Here is an 18,953-nt window from a genome sequence, read left to right on the forward strand (position 1 = left end):
ACTCCAAATCACCAACAAAATTTTTCACACTTTATAAAAGAGTTGTCCTAAAAAAATTAGCACTGCCAACACCTCCAGCCCCACCACAAAATACTATACTCACTGCACTTTTCAACCTACGGTAACGCTTTAAACTGAGGAAGGCTTCAGATCCCACAAATCAAGAAACTAGTAAGGCAATCAAGAGTCAGACACAGGTAACTCATAATCTGAGCTCACCATATATTCTTCGGGTACCAAGGATACAAAAACAATTCATAAACATTATCTGCCTTCTGAAACAAACACATCCACATATCTACATAAGAGTAATGGTAAAAGAGATAATCACAAAAACACATTACAGGTAGGTTTCCTCTAAAAGTGTTTCAACTTATGAAAGAAAAGAAAAAGAAAGTGCGAGTTGTAACTTTCTTCCTTTCATTGGAGTTAACTTCCACTATCTCATTTTGTATGAAGAAAATTCAATTTAGGATTCGAAGACTCAAACCCTGAACAAAGGTAAATAAAGAAATCATTATTGGCTTTACAAAAGTGATTTTTTTCCTTTACAAAAGCATTCATAGGAAACTTCTTTAAACTGTGCATTTAAGTGTTAGTTTACAGATTATTAACTCCTTTGGAGACAGGCTGAATGCTAAAACTTAACAGTCACTATCCTCTGAAGACCAATTTAAAAAGAGGATAAACAACTATAGAAATAACAATGAAAATCAATAGAAAAAAATAGAATTAAACTTATCACTATATGGCAAATGTCCATTCAAAAACATGGGAATGAAATAATGAGGGAAGTTGTTATGACTAATCACTAAGGAAGAATAGTATAAAAGAGGGAAGGGAGAGTCATGACAAGGCAAAGGAGAGAGAGACCAAGTTAGAGAGAAGTTTTAGAGAAACGGAATACTATAGATTGCTACAGACATCTATCAGCTTCTCATTTTTTCCCTCTCACGGTTTACCTTATTTGTAACTGCGTGAAAAGATCTTAACCACTACTACAGATACACTTATTAGGTAGCTGAACTTCAGTGCATGGGGAAATAATCCAGTAAAGTGAAACTGCAAAATAGAATTGGTCTGTACTAACATATCAGACATTTCATATACGCCATGTCAGGAGTTTTAGCCATTTGTTACAGCCCCAGGTAACATCAGGACAAACTATTCCAGGTAGGGTCTGACCCACTCCATATGGGCAAACCTGATAGCACCTATACTGTTTTTCTGGAGCTTCACGATTTTTGCCAGGGTATGAGAAACCACGGAACCTTTTAGAACATAACTCCAAAGTGCAGGGGGAATTAAGGCCCCATGGGCTTAACTATGACCAGTGGGAAATGGGAGCTGGGGAATAAATAATTACCCTTTATGTCCGTATATCTACTGTCAAGAGAAGTAGTTATTTACACAGCTTCACAGAAGACAGTAGGCCAAACTCGAGCAAACTCTTGATGTCAAGTGGTGACAAGTTCCATCCTTGTACTGGCTCTCCCTGCTCCCTTGTCTCACCCTTTCCCTCACCCCTTCTCCCTGAAATTGTACCGCCCCAATAAAGAATTTGCCGCAGGCGCTGCTTTCTGAAGAACCCAGCCTAAGACAGCCCTCAAAAATGCTAAACTCTTTGGGATTCAATGTTTACATATTTAGAAAGCACAAAAAATGGTACAAAATGAGGAAAACAAAAAAGCCCCAGAATCCCTATCAAACTACCAATGGCATTTTTCACCGAGCTAGAACAAAAAATTTCACAATTTGTATGGAAACACAAAAGACCCCGAATAGCCAAAGCAATCTTGAGAAAGAAAAATGGAGCTGGAGGAATCAGGCTCCCTGACTTCCGAATATACTACAAAGCTACAGTAATCAAGACAGTATGGTACTGGCACAAAAACAGAAACACAGATCAATGGAACAGGATAGAAAGCCCAGAGATAAACCCACACACATATGGTCACCTTATCTTTGATAAAGGAGGCAAGACTATACAATGGAGAAAAGACAGCCTCTTCAATAAGTGGTGCTGGGAAAACTGGACAGCTACATGTAAAAGAATGAAATTAGAACACTCCCTAACACCGTACACAAAATAAACACCGTACACAAAAATAAACTCAAAATGTATTAAAGACCTAAATGTAAGGCCTATGTTTTCCTCTAAAACTCTTAGAGGAAAACATAGGCAGAACACTCTATGACATAAATCACAGCAAGATACTTTTTGACCCACCTCCTAGGGAAATGGAAATAAAAACAAAAATAAACAAATGGGACCTAATGAAACTTAAAAGGTTTTGCACAGCAAAGGAAACCATAAATAAGACGAAAAGACAACCCTCAGAATGGGAGAAAATATTTGCAAACGAATCAACGGACAAAGGATTAATCTCCAAAATATATAAACAGCTCATGCAGCTCAATATCAAAAATAAAAAAACAACCTAATCCAAAAATGGGCAGAAGACCTAAATAGACATTTCTCCAAAGAAGATATACAGATTGCCAACAAACACGTGAAAGGATGCTCAACATCACTAATCATTAGAGAAATGCAAATCAAAACTACAATGAGGTATCACCTCACACCAGTCAGAATGGCCATCAAAAAATCTACAAACAGGGCTTCCCTGGTGGCGCAGTGGTTGAGAATCTGCCTGCCAATGCAGGGGACACGGGTTCAAGCCCTGGTCTGGGAAGATCCCACATGCCACGGAGCAACTAAGCCCATGAGCCACAACTACTGAGCCTGCACATCTGGAGCTTGTGCTCCGCAACAAGAAAGGCCACGACAGTGAGAGGCCCGCGCACCGCGATGAAGAGTGGCCCCCGCTCGCCGCAACTAGAGGAAGCCCTCGCACAGAAACGAAGACCCAACACAGCCAAAAATAAAGAAAGAAAGAAAGAAAGAAGCTTTCATTAAAAAAAAAAAAAAAGGCACTGGGCCTAAGAAAGAGAGACTAGGCTCAAGGACATTTATTAAAAAAAAAAAAATCTACAAACAATAAATGCTGGAGAGGGTGTGGAGAAAAGGGAACCCTCTTGCACTGTTGGTGGGAATATAAATTGATACAGCCACTATGGAGAACAGTATGGAGGATCCTTAAAAGACGAAAAATAGAACTACCATATGACCCAACAATCCCACTACTGGGCATATACCCTGAGAAAACCATAATTCAAGAAGAGTCATGTACCACAATGTTCATTGCAGCACTATTTACAATAGCCAGGACATGGAAGCAACCTAAGTGTCCATCAACAGATGAATGGATAAAGAAGATGTGGCACATATATACAATGGAATATTACTCAGCCATAAAAAGAAACGAAATGGAGTTATTTGTAGTGAGGTGGATGGAGTTAGAGTCTGTCATACAGAGTGAAGTAAGTCAGAAAGAGAAAAACAAATACAGTATGCTAACACATATATATGGAATCTAAGGGAAAAAAAAAGGTCATGAAGAACCTAGTGGCAAGACGGGAATAAAGACACAGACCTACTAGAGAAAGGACTTGAGGATATGGGGAGGGGGAAGGGTAAGATGGGACAAAGTGAGAGAGTGGCATGGACATATATACACTACCAAATGTAAAAGAGATAGCTAGTGGGAAGCAGCCGCATAGCACAGGGAGATCAGCTCGGTGCTTTGTGACCACCTAGAGGGGTGGGATAGGGAGGGTCGGAGGGAGGGAGATGCAAGAGGGAAGAGATATGGGAACATATGTATATGTATAACTGATTCACTTTGTTGTAAAGCAGAAACTAACACACCATTGTAGAGCAATTATACTCCAATAAAGATTTTTAAAAAAAAACCAAAAAACAAAAAAACATATCACTTCATACACATTAGGATGCCACTATAAAAAAAACAGAAAATAACAAGTGTTGACAAAGATGTGGAAAAAGTGGAACCATTGTGTGCTGTTGGTGGGACTGTAAAATGGGCAGCTGCTGTGGAAAACAGTATGGTGGTTACTCAAATAATTAAAAATAGAATTACCATATAATCCAGCCATTCCACTTCTGGATATGTACCCCCCAAAATTGAAAGCAGGATCTTGAATGGATATTTGTACACTCATGTTCATAGCAGCATTATTCACAATGGTCTAAAGGTGGAAGCAACACAAGTATCTATTAACGGATGGATGAATGAATGAACAAACAAAATGTGGTATATACATACAATGCAGTATCATTCAGTCTTAAAAAAAAGACAATCCTGTCAGATGGTACAACACTGATGATCCTTGAGGACATTATGCTAAGTGAAATAAACTTGTTACTTAAAGACAAATACTGTATTCCACTTACATGAGGTACCTAGAGTAGTCAAATTCTTAGAATGGTGGTTGCTAGGGGCTTGAACATAAGGTGGAATGGGGAGTTGCTATTTGAGTCAGTGTAGAAATTCAGTTTTGCAAGATGAGAAGAGTTCTAGAGATGGGTGACGGTGATGTCTGCACAACAATATGAATGTATTTAATACCATTAAACTACACCATGCACAAAAATAAATTCAAAATGGATTAAAGACTTAAATGTAAGAACTGAAACCACAACCAATAAAAAAGACAAAACTTATTGAAGAAAACATAGGCAGTAAGCTCTTTGACACTGATCTTAATTTTTTTTTGCATATGTCTCCTCAGGCAAGGGAAACAAAACCAAAAATAAACAAATGGGACTACATGAAACTAAAGAGCTTTTCCACAGTGAAGGGAACTATCATCTACTGAATGGAGAAGATATCTGCAAGCAATCTATCTGATAAGGGGTTAATACCCAGAATATACAAAGAACTCATACAACTCAACATCAAAAACCCAAACAACCTGATTTTTAAAAATGGGCAAAGGATCTGAATAGACATTTTTTCAAAGAAGACATACAGATGGCCAAGAGGCACATGAAAAGATGCTCAACATCACTAATCATCAGGGAAATGAAAATCAAAACCACAATGAGATATCACCTCACACCTGTCAGAATGGCTATTAGCAAAACACAACAAGTACTGGCAAGGATGAAGAGAAAAGGGAACACTCGTGCACTGTTGGTGGGAATGTAAATTGGTGCAGCCACTATGGAAAACAGTTTGAAGGCTCCTCACAAAATTAAAAACAGAACTATCACAGACCCAACAATTAACATATGGGTATTTTTCTGAAGAAAACAAAAACACTAATTCGAAAAGATATATACACCCCTATGTTCACTGCAGCATTATTTACAATAGCCAAGATATGGAAGCAACCTAAATGCCCATGGATAAAGAAAATGTGGTGTATATATTTATGAAATGGAATATTGCTCAGCCATAAAAAGAATGAAATCTTGCCATTTGCAACAACATGGATGGACCTAGAGGGTATTATGCTAAGTGAAATCTAAAAAACAAAACAAACATAACAAAACAGAAACAGAGTTATAGATAGAAAACAAACAGGTGGTTGTCAGAGGGGAGGTGGTGAAGGGAGGAAAGAAATAGCTGAGGGAGATTAAGAAGTACAAACTTCCATTTGTAAAATAAATGAGTCACGGGTATTAAGTGTACAGTGTGGGGAATACAGTCAATAACTATGTAATATCTTTGCATAGTGACATATCGTAACTAGACTTACCGTGGTGTTTGAAATGTATAGAAATATCAAATCACTATTTTGTGCACAGGAACTAACATAATGTTGTAGATTAATTATACTTCAGAAACAAAATAACAAACTCATAGAAAGAGATCAGATTTGTGGTTAACAGAGGCAATGGGTGGGGGGAGGGAGTGGGAATTGGTTGAGGGCAGTCATACTTCCAGTTATAAGGTAAACAACTGTTAGGGATGTAATGTACAACATGATAAATAAAACTAACACTGCTGTATATTATATATGAAAGTGATTAAGAGAGTAAATCCTAAGAGTTCTCATCACAAGGAAAATATTTTTTTCTATTTCTTTAATTTTGTATCTGTATGAGATGATAGATGTTCACTAAACTTACTGTGATAATCATTTCATGATGTATGTAAGTCAAATCATAATGCTGTACTCAAACAAACAGTAATGTTTGTCAATTAAATCAATAAAACTGGAAGAAAAATAAATAAAATAGAATTACAAAGAAAAAAAAAAGAAATGAAATTGAGTTATCTTTAGTGAGGTGGATGGACCTAAAGACTGTCATACAGAGTGAAGTTAAGTTAGAAAGAGAAAAACAAATACTGTATGAGAACACATATATATGGAATCTAAAAAAAAAAAAATGGTTCTGAAGAACCTAGGGGCAGGACAGGAATAAAGATGCAGATGTAGAGAATGGACTTGAGGACATGGGGAGGGGGAAGGGTAAGCTGGGACGAAGTGAGAGAGTGGCATGGACATATATACACTACCAAATGTAAAATAGATAGCTAGTGGGAAGCAGCCCCATAGCACAGGGAGATCAGCTCGGTGCTTTGTGTCCACCTAAAGGGGTGGGATAGGGAGGGTGGGAGGGAGGCTCAAGAGGGAGGAGATACGGGGATATATGTATACATATAGCTGGTTCACTTTGTTATACAGCATCAACTAACACAACATTGTAAAGCATTTATACTCCAATAAAGATGTTAAAAAAAAAAAAAAGCCCCAGACCAGGCCAGCAATGAAGTCAACCCAGGACTCCCTTCTCCCCGATGTCAAATGCTGCTTTAAAAAAAGTTTGACTTGTACCACCCATTGAGGGAATTAATCCATAGTTTAATCCCCACTGTATAAAATAGCTATTGAACTAAGCAACTGAAAGTTGGTAATAAACATGAAACATATGCAAAGCATCTCCTTTCATTTTTTTCAGTTATGCTCTCCCACCCCCGCCACACTCCTACCTTGTTCCTAGTGACTTTATCTCCATTTTAGTAGTTTTAGCAACCTTAGCCTAGGCCCTTGCTTTACATTTGTCTGTCCTTAGAAAAGGAAAGTCTTGCTTGGAGCTCTAAACTATTGTCTGGGTCCCTGCTGCCAGATTTCCTGATGCCTTCTTGCCTGGGGAAATCTCTGAATATCAAATACTTTGAGTTTCTTGGACATGATGCTTCACCCACTTTTTAGGATGTCTCCATTACTTCATGTCAGAGCTTACCTGTGATTGTGATCTGCTATCCGCTCATCAGTAACATTTTTTGTCTATCAGAGTGGCTAATTTCAGCTCAGCAGAGTATGTCACCAAATTCCTGCTTCATCCCAGTGCATGGGCACTCACTTACTTTCTCACCCTCGTTGAATTGAGCCAGTCAGTCAATTTTAGCTCTTCCTTCTCTGGTATACTTCCAGCTGGAATCATTGATATTGTATGTTTACATCTCATATCTGCCCATATCTTAAACCAGTCCTGAACAACGTAAAGAATATATGAGCTGTCAGAAACGTGGAATCTAACGTGTAAGTAGTCAGCCCTGAATGCCCATCTATTCTCAAAATTTTGGTTTTCCCTCAGAGTTATTTCAGGCCATACAACTAAATTTCTACCTAAGTTTTACTGCCTAATTCTAAAGCCTTCATGAGTACAGGCTGTGTCAGACTACCTGGGATTGCTGGTAATGTACTGATTACTAGGAACCATGAAAGCATTACTGATCTCTCTCAGTGTATCACTTGCTTCCTGGATTCTATATGCAATGTCCTAACCACCCGGTTGAAATACCTTGAAGACCAATATCTTTGAAAAAGAAGCCCTTATTCTCCACACCTCTTTGAATACTGCATTATACTCCCCAGTTTCCCTTGCACTGATCAGCCTCTAGAGACATTTTTCCCCAGCCTCTTTTTCCTCCTAGTCACAGCTTACTCAGTCTTTAGTAGTGTATCCCAGCACGAATCTTCAATCTGCCTGAATTGTGACAGATGATGCTAAATCATACCTCAAATTATGGCACAAGCTACTATAGGGTCTTCAAGAACTTGGTTTCTAGAAACTAAGGAAAAATTTTGTGCTCACCTTCTCTACCACATTTGTGATATTATTTACTCTTAGCCTATAATCCCTCAGCTTTATGCTTTGAAAGTGAAGAAACTACTTCTTTTTAGGACGCCCATCTATAGAAGTCCCCAATTTCTTATCTTCACATTTCCTTTCTCTGGATATTATGTTTTCCTTAACTAACGAAAGCAAACAAACTGTGATAGATAATCAAGTGAGAGATTTGATGGAGTAAACTATAGTATGAGGATGCTACTGTGAAGATAAATGAGATGCTAGTAGCTAGGACTCCAATAAAGACTAGTGGCATACTTCAATGATACATATGAGGAACCACTGTGTATAGCAGTCAGAGTTGAACTATAAGGGTAAAGAAATAAAAGCTTCGCAAATTCATAGATGAAGGCCAGTCTATGTGGGGCTAACATAGCTCCTTCTTTATTGTTTTGTATCCTTCTAGATTACATCAGTACAATGGATGTCAAATTGATTAGCCTGGATTAAGAGGTAACTCCAGTGTTACAATCCCATACATCAGCAGCATGAAGTTGAACAGCAAGCTTCAAACAAGCTTTACCAGAAAGACTTCATGATGTTCTTCTTATATGACTCTTTACTGCAAATATTTGAAAATGATTTCATGTTGTTAAAGTAGTAAATGGCTCGATTTTGTGTGATTCTTCTACCTTGACTCTTCTGTATTCTTTTTGAAAACTGACAAACTATACAAAACAGATATGGAAAGAGGAAGGTGAAGAAGAATCAGAAATGTTCTGAGGAAATATGGTGAAATAAAGAATGTTACATAAAGTAAAAGGCAGACTTTTCAAAGAGATAAGTCCACATTTGCCCATACCAACAAAAGTCAATTTTGAGACAATTAAAAGCAATCTTGACTCAACAAAAATACAAGACATAGACTTGTAAAAGCAAATAACATGTACAATGAAAGCATGCCTGCTCATCAGCCAATAAGAAGAATAGAAACAATAACAATGATAGATGATGATGTACACTTTTGTAGATTTGTTTCTATTGACAGGCAGTGCAGCTCCACAGCAGTGTCTAACCACGATCTCCAACCCTTGGTGATGAACTTTGCTCTGAATATCCCCAAAAGACCATCCACTAGCCCATCAAACAGGCCCATTTCACTTTGATTTCCTTTAAGATCTTTATTCCTGGTAAGGCTAATTAGAAAATACAGCCAATCCACAATAGTTAAAGCAATAATGATCACTAAACTTTCAAGTAACAGAATTTCATTTGCAATAGGCCACTGAAATAAAGTGTAAATTTCTTAGCATGAAATTCAAAGCTATGGGTCCCATATATACTGTCCCTAACTAGCCACTCCAGTTTGATCTTCCAATTGCTATCTTTGTTTGATCCTCATTCAAGGTATACTGCCTGCTTCTCCTCAAGCCGACCTCTCTCATCCCTACCTCTAGGATTTTGTTCATGATAATTCCACCTCTTATGTCCTCCTCCTACAGCTACCTATCAAAATCATATCTATCCTTCAAAGTTCAGTTCAAATGCTATCTCCTCCATAAAGAATTCCATAATCATTCTAGCTTGAAGAGTTCTTGACAATTTATGAACTCTGAGAGCATTTTGAATGTATCATTCATAAGTAGGCTGAGTATATCCTCATTTTCCTAGGTCAGTGATTCCTATTTTACCGGTATATTTATTAATAGTGCTCCTTTTATTCTCAAAAGCATTCCAGTTTAGACAATATATTACATGACCAACATACCTATATGACTATGGTATTCATTACATCCTGTTTCATTTTTTTATATTTCTATATACATGTTAATTCCCTATACAGTAAGTCCCCTACATACGAACGAGCTCCTGTCTGAGAGCACGTTCTTAAGTCCAATTTGTTCCTAAGTCCAAAAAAGTTACCTAGGTACCCAACTAACACCATCGGCTATATAGTACTGTACTGTAATAGGTTTATAATACTTTTCACACAAATAATACATAAAAAACAAACACAAAAAATAAAGAAAACATTTTTAATCTTACAGTACCTTAAAAAGTACAGTAGTACAGTACAACAGCTGGCATCGAGTGAACAGGCAAGAAGAGTTACTGACTGGAGGAGGGAGAGGAGGTGGGAGATGGTAGAGCTGAAGGATCATCAGCAGTAGGAGATACCAGCTACATTACTGGCTGCTACATCTTAGCAGTACCAGCTACATCACCACTGCTTTTAGGCCTGCTTCCGGACATCCTGGGCTTGAAGTAAAGATACTGTACTACTGTACTCTATACAGTACTGTACAGTAAAGTACACAAAAGCACAGCCACTTGTAGAGGATGCACACACATGAAAATGTACGCCAGACACGTGAACTAACTTATGTGATTGGACACGTGAATGCACGTTCGCATCTTTGAAAGTTCACCACTTGAAGGTTTGTATGTAGATGACTTACTTTACTACACTGTAAACCTCTTTGTAAACAGAAACCATAGGCATTTAAGAACTGTGACTTTCATATGGTTCAATATGCATTTATTGAGTTAATTAAAGGAAGAGTTGCTAATTTTTTCATTAACGGGATTCCAAGTTGTAAAATATTGAAAGACTTATCTCTTGAAGGCCAAAGACTATGCATTATTAAAATGATGCTAATAATGAAAGACTCAAACCCTAAATTACGACCAACCAATCAGAGATCCCAGATAATCTATCCATTGCTTGAAGGTTGCATTAGAGTGTTAAGTGGGTCACTTTGAGTTCTTATACATGATGATCATGGCAAGAAGATCTGGAAGTAATATATCTTCTTCTTCAGGCTCTAATGTAGCATCACACCTTCAGCTAACTCAGATGATGAACCTGGAATAACCCTATGTATTTCTTCTAGAAACAGAATTATACCAGGAAGAAGTCCAGAACTCCTCCTGCCCAATACATGGTATATTTAGGAAGTAATGGAATGGTTTTCTTAAGAAATGAAAAGTTAACATCTAGTTTTTAATTTTCTTCCAAATCATATTCAATTCTCCCAATAAACCAATAAGTCAGATAAAGTTAATACGGTCTACTCTGTTAAAATGAATTAACCAAAATAAAAGCTTATTGGCGTAGACAGAAAAAATGCATCCAGACAAGTGTCACCACAGTTTCCAGTTTTGGAAAAGCAGATATTAACTCAGATTCCAGCAGTAATTCTCATAGAAGTCTAAATTACTGAGGAAATACTAAACAGACCCAATTCTTCAAGTGGAGCTTGGTAATAAACAGTCCAAATGAACCTTCAGATCTCTGCTGCTGCCATTTTCAAGTTGTTATATGAAGACCAGAAGGGAAAAGGATAAAGGGAAAGTTGACTTACATCATTTACCAAGCCCATGTTTGGTTTCCTTTCACCCCCTTTTTCTTTTAACACAGCAATCTCTATAGCAAGTAGAGATCATGAAGCCCTACTTTTCTCTGCCCTCGTCCTTTATCTCGCTTTTCTTTTCAGGAGTTCAGTGAGGCAGTGTTTGGTAATAGTGTCAAATTAGTAAAAAACCTGAGGTCTACCAATTTGACAATGATATACCTGTCACAATGGGTCTACTTTCAGCATGTACCAGGCATAATTAGAATCAAATATCTACCTCTTAGCATTTCTCTTGGGTTCATCCAACTTGGAAAGCTCTCAGGTCATTAAGGCATATCAATTAGTAATATGATTTTTTCCCAGCCCCCAGCAGCTAGTGAAGCATACATTAAAGATGACATCTGTAGTCAAAATTTGAATGTGCACAATTTGAAAATGTCTGAAAAACTCATTTGCTTAAAGTATTACATTGCAGCCATTAAAAAATATTTTATCCTTTTGGATGAATATCCTATGAACATTTTCATACCTACTAAATAATATTAATTATATGAAGGTTTGGAAAACATACGAATCATTAAAAGTAGAATAGCCTGGAAGAACTAATGTTATCACTTCTGTGGCCAGTTTAACACATTCTTATTATAAGCATTTTTAACTAAGTCATCATGACCCAGGGGAAGATACTTCCTTTGGGAGTACACAGGTGGGGGCAGAGGAGACACGAAGGAGATATCACAATCTTAACATACTTTAAATAGTCACATAAGATATTAGTCATGATTTCATCAACTCAGTTAAATAGACTCTAATAGACACTGTTTGTAAAAGCAATTCTTTACAGATTTCACTGTGTGATACTCCTGTTGTTTCCTGGCTAAAGTACAGCATGAAAAATGAGTTGGTTTCTATCTAGACCAAAACAAAAATAAAAAAGAAAGAAAGAAAGAGAGAGAGAGGGAGGTAGGGAGGGAGGGAGGGACGGAGGGAAGAGAAAGAGAGAACTTTACTAATGCTGAGATTCTATGGTCTTAAGTACAGATTGTCTTAAACACAAAGATACTATATGATATTATTCTGTGCCATAATTTAGAGGTATGTTCAATGTCTAACAAAAATTGGTTAGTAGTATTAGTGGTCAACAGGGATAGCCCCACTCATATGAAAGCCTATTGGCAAGGTATTAGGGCAAAAAAGAATCTTCCTCACTGTACTGCTTCAGTATCTGAAATTACCCATAAATTTAATGTCTCAAAATGATTAATTTAGAGGCCCAAATTATGGTATAAATATTGCATATGATGAGAGGTGTGCTTAGCTCAGGTAAACAATCTGATTAGTTGGGTAAAATCATTACCAAAATTGGGTAAGAAAAAAAGTGAATCAAGTCTGATAATGGGTATAGGTAAGGAAAGCTAGAGTATTGACTTTATTTAGGTTCTTATATTTTGCAAAAGCCTTAAACGAGGCTATGTTTGGGAAACTAGACTTGAGAAGTATGATGATGGGAGACGGCTTGTGATATTTCTCCCCAGGATCCCCCTGTATTGGTCAGGATTCCCAGAGAAACAGAGCCAATAGGATGTATATATACGGAAAGAGGTTTATTATAAGAAACTGGCTCACGTGACTGTGGAGGCTGGCAAGTCCCAAGGTCTACAGGGTGATTCCAGGCAAGCCAGTAAGAGATGACAGTTTAGTCCTGACCTTATTCTGTAGGTCTGAGAACCAGGAAAGCCAATGGTATAGTTCTAGTCTGAAAGCCGGCAGGCTCCAAACCCAGAAAAAACTGATGTTTCAGTTCCAGTACAAAGGCAGGAAAAAGCCAGTGTTACAGTTTGAAGTCCATCAGGCGGGAAGAATTCTCACTTACTTAGGGGAAGGTCAGTCTTTTTGTTGTATTCAAGCCTTCACCTGATGGGATGAGGACAATCTGTTTTACTCACTTTACCAATTTAAATGTTAATCTCATCTAAAAATAGCCTCATAGAAATACCTAGAATAATGTTTAAGTATCTGGACACCCTGTAGCTGAATCTAGTTGACCCAGAAGATTAACATCACATGCCTCTTTTCCTATAGACTTAACTAATGTTAACTAAGCAAATAGTTACTGAGAAAATGGAAGGGCACTGACGCTGGGTGGCTACAAATGCATGGTTGAGAAATGATTTAAAAAAAAAAGCACTTTTATGTAAAAAAGCTCTTAACAGGGTTTCATGCCTGGGTAGGGGGAATAGGAAAGAGTAGACTGTAAGCTCTAGGATAGTTGGAGGTTTACCTGTGTGATCACAATAGTCTCAGTGCCTAGTAATATATACCAAACCATTAAATAATTCTTTGTTGACTTACTAAATAGATGAATGAAGGTTCAAAAGATATAGAGAAGCTAGAAAAATAAGACAAAACTTTAACATCAGAGAATGTGATGGGTTGAGATCAGAAATTCAGATAAAGATAGAGATATAAAAATTCAATCTGGTAAAAATTAAATGTCCAGAGAATTTGGGACAGTGCCTCTACTGAGGACAAACATTGCTGTACAAACAGTAGTACTCATAAATACTTAATTGAAAATTAATAAATTAATGACTCTAGAACAGAAACTATTTGCTCTCCATTTCTGTTGTTGATGTTGTTATTATTTTTTTTCTTTTTTTTCCCCCATCTAGATTAACTCCTCTAATACTGATGGTCTTCCTAGAGTGCTACTCACTACCTTTTATCGTACTATCAGGATACTCAGCTAAAGTTTATTCCGTCATCGAAAACTGGATTTATCCTTAAGCACCTAGTCTAGCCATATGGAGATGTCTGGTTGCCAGACATAACTTTCCATTCTGGTATATTTCACTGCCATCCAGACTCAAGCCATCCTTCTCTATGTATCTTGAGCTGCTGACTTGTAAGATTTTATGGAGGTTAAAAGGTTCAGAAGGTGCTTTGTAAGGAATAAAGTAAGAGTCTCAGTGATAAAAGCTAAAAATATACATTTCTTTGTTATAAATAGGGATTGCATCCATCCATCCATCCATTCATTCATTCAAAAAATACTGAGAACCTATTATATGCCAGGTAGTCATTTGGGCACTAGGGATACAGTAGTTAGTCACATACATGATACCTGCTCCAGTGAATCTTATATTCCAATAATAGTTCAATCTAGAAACAAAATGAAAGTTATTTTTAGGCCACAGGGCTGGATTGTGTTCATTCACCAACTATAGAGAGCACAATGACCTAGCAGACCTAGTGAAAACAGTCAACAACACGTAATAGCTTTATTCCCATTCCAGTGTTCTAAATGCCTTTCCCATTTGTTCTTATAAATTATGGTTTATCATTTATCCTTTCTAATCTATATGTGACCACAACTACCAGCAGACAAACGGTGGGCTGCCCACGCCAATGCATAAATTCCTAACTGGAACAAAAACTGATTCCACCCTGTCCTTTTCAAATGCTCTTGACCCCAACCATTCCAAAGAGGCCATATTTCTATATTAAGTGACAAAATACAGAAGGAAAAAAAATAGAGATAGATTTAAAAAGACAAAATCCAAAGAAAATAAGTGGTTTAAAGAAAATATGTGATGACGGTGTGGGGTGCTATAAGGTTTTTATTACCACTTACTTGGGAAGACCAGCATAATTTATGGCTAGTGCTGCCACTTATAAGTAATGTGGTCACAACAAATTCACTGCGGTAAAAACTTCAAACATCTCCACGGGCTTCCCTGGTGGCGCAGTGGTTGAGAATCTGCCTGCCAATGCAGGGGACACGGGTTCGGGCCCTGGTCTGGGAAGATCCCACATGCCGCGGAGCAACTGGGCCCGTGAGCCACAATTACTGAGCCCGCGCGTCTGGAGCCTGTGCTCCGCAACAAGAGAGGCCGCGATAGTGAGAGGCCCGCGCACCGTGATGAAGAGTGGCCCCCACTTGCCGCAACTAGAGAAAGTCTTCACACAGAAACGAAGACCCAACACAGCCATAAATAAATAGATGAATAAATAAAAAATGCCTGTAAAAGTGTGTTTAAAAAAATAAGTTAAAAAAAAAATCTCCACCACCACATATTATACACTTACACATACACCAGTAATTTAGTAACTCTTCCAGCTGCCTTCCCCTGTGATACTTTATTTCTTGATGCCCCTTCTTAATGGCACAAATTCATTTTTAGCACAGCATGTGGCTCATTAAACATAGAGCTCTGATCATTTTTTTAAAAAGGCTGCAACAATTAATGCACCACATCTGACACTGTGTCTACCACAATAAATACTTTGGATCAATCTTCCCTATGTTAGGCACTGCTAAATAAGTCGATGGTTTCTCTCATCCTGGTGAATAAAGATAAGGTTCACCTTTATTGAGTCATTTGGACCTATTGCCTCAACACTGCTAACTACTCGAATCATGGAAGATCAGAGTGATAAGGGACCTTAGATCCTAACTAGTGATTTTTAAACTATGTTCCAATGAGCCTAAGAGCTGATACATGGTTCAGAATGGTTTGATGAAACTGAGGTAGCTTCAAGCAGAATAGCTCTATTTTAATCTGTTCTATATATGGGAGTTCTACACAAGATTTTATTTGAAGCAACATTTATGGTGAGAAAATGCACGAACAAACAAAAACTTATAAACAAACTACCCAGAAAATCACTAATCTGGACAAATATTCCCACTCCCCATTTGAGAGATGAGAAAACAGATCTCTACAAAGGCTAAGTGATAAATATATATTCACACAGCCCCTTAGAGGCACAATTGAGACCAGCTCAGTTAGTTCCCCTAAATCCCAGTCTATTGTTCACCCTATGAGACCACAATGAATTATATACCTGTAATTAATATTATTTATGACCTAAACAGTGTTGGAGTGGGGCCCAGTACCATATGTGAGACAAACTATATTAGACATAATATAGTTTCAGACACAATATACTTTGCTAGTGCAAACACATTTTGTTTTTTCTTTTTCCTGAGTAAAGGGAAGGGTACATGCTAACAAAAAAATCTTCCAACTTATAACTTTCAGGAAATCATGGCATCGCTGAGAGTGAAAGAATGAATATAAAATACTGGAGGGAGCATGGCTGAGTAAGAGGACATGGAGCTCACCTACCCCCATGAACACATGAAAAATACATCTACATGTAGAACAATTTTCATGGAAAACAAACTGGAAACTGGCAAAAGGACTCCTGTACAGCCAAGGCTGTGAGAAAGATATACATGTAATTGGGTAGGATGAGAGAAAAGCATCAGGGTGGGACCTGTGCCCCTGGGAGGGGACTCAGAGGAAAAGGGAGATCACAAACGTAGACACTCACTCTGGGGAGTGAACAGGTTAAGCCACAGACTGGGCGTCCCAGAGAAGCCCCCCTGGCTGCTTAGAGAATTGCTGTGAAAGAAAAGCTGTAAAAGCCTAGACTCTACTCATGACGAGTGCACAGGTGCTGGCTTGCCCCCAGGCAGGGCAGAGAGAGGTCTGCCCTAGCAGCTGCTACCTCACCACACTCCCCAGTCCGAGCCAAGCGAACACCCCGACCCCATTCACTCCATGTCCCAGCATGGCACTGGATCTAGGGTGGCCAGGACCTGGGAAAAGACTTGATCTAGGGACTCAGGGGTGACCTGGGGATCTGAGGCAAAGCCCAGGTAGGGCAGCAGCAGCCATTGTTGGTGCTTACTCAACCAGCTGCCCAGAAATAGCCAACACTTCTGAGGGTAGCACAGCTGCTGGAATTCCTGCAACAACCTAGCTGCATGCCCCAGCTGAAGTCAAGTGAACACTCCAGCCCCACTCACTCAATACCCCAGGCTAGCACTAGAACTGGAGCAGCCATGACAGGGGAAAAATGTGACCGTGGCTTGCATCTGAGCAGAGCCACAGACACTTACACAAGCAGAGCATTAGAACTCTGTAAGTGCCCAAGTCCCACTTATTTCAGCACTCCCCTCCTTTGGGGAAAAGGCCCCAGTGAGTTGAGAAGGAAAGACTCACACTTAAAGAGAACAGAGCTAGCTGAAGCCTGACCCTCAGGGTTTCTACTCCAGCAACTTGGGAGCAGACCCCACCCCTGACAGGACAGCAATGGTCACTGAGCAGAGAGGAAGTCCTGCCTTGTATCCTGCCTAGGCTCTAATTCCTCCATCACAACCACATTCCCTACCAAGGTGATATCTAACAGCACACCCTGAGGAAAGATGTGACTCGTGTCCACATCAAATCCAGCACTCCCACCAAAGGCACTGGGCACACGCAGTCTACACAGAGACACTCCCACATAAGAATACCCCTTCAGAAACAAGACAGGCAACTATTTCACCTAAATTCACAGAGACAGAGAAAGTTAAACAAAATGGAAAGGCACAGGAACTGTTCTCAATTGAAAGAAAAAGAGAAAACCTCTGAAAATTAAATAATGAAACAGAAATGAATGATATACTGGACAAAGAATTCAAAACATTATTAATAAAAATGCTAACAGAATTACATCAATGCTAACTGATGTAAACACAAATCATTTTAACAAGGAACTAGAAAATATAAAGAAGACCAATCAAAGAAAGATAATTTAATATCTGAGATAAAAAGCACTCTAGAAACAATGAATAGCAGACTAAATGACACGGAAGAACACATAAGTGATCTGGAAGATAGAATAATGGAAATCGCCCAATCAGAAGAGCAGACAGAAAGACAAATTTAAAAAAAAAAACAAAAAAAAACAGTTCCACATGAAGAGGTCTCAGAGATAACATCAAACGTGCCAACATGTGCATTACAGGGTTCCAGAAGAAGAGAAAGAGAAGGGTATCAAAAATGTATTTGAAGAAATTATGCCTGAAAGCTTCCCAAACCTACAGAGGGAAACACATCCACCCATAGGATGCACAGAAGGTCCCAAACAAGATGAACCCACAAAAACCCCCACACCAAGACATATCATAATTAAAATATCAAGAGTTAAATATAAAGAAAGAATTCTAAAGACAGAAAGATAAAACAGAGAGTCATATACAAGGGAATCCCAATAAGGCTATCAGCTGATTTCTCTGCAGAAACTTTGCAGGTCAGAAGGGAGTGGCATGATATACTCAAAGTGCTGAGAGGGAAAATCCTGCAACCTACGATACTCTAACCAGCAAGAATATCACTTAGAATACAAGGGGAGATAAGAACTTCTCAGACAAGCAAAAACCATAAAAATTCAGCAATACTAAACCTATCCTAAAAGAAATGTTGAAGAGTCTTATCTAAATGGAAAAGAAGTAAGAATCTACAGGAAAGGGAAAATCCCAATAGAAAAGGCAAATATATAGTAAGGATTGAAGGTCACTTAAATAGGTTAGTATGAAGATTAAAAGACAAAAAAAAAATTTTTAAAGCAATTATAACTACAATAAAAAGTAAAGGGATAAGCACAAATATGTAAAATATAACATCAAAAAACCAAAATGTGGGGGAGAGGAATTTAAAAAATGTAGATCTTTTAGAATGTGCTTGAACTTAAGTGACTACTAGTTAAAATCAATTTAATATAATTATGGGTCAATATATATGAAATCCATGGTAACCATAAATCAAAAACCAAAGATACCAAAAAACCAAAACAAAAAAAAACCAAGCATA

Source organism: Eubalaena glacialis, chromosome X (assembly GCF_028564815.1).
Source record: "Eubalaena glacialis isolate mEubGla1 chromosome X, mEubGla1.1.hap2.+ XY, whole genome shotgun sequence".
Taxonomy (NCBI): Eukaryota; Metazoa; Chordata; class Mammalia; order Artiodactyla; family Balaenidae; genus Eubalaena; species Eubalaena glacialis.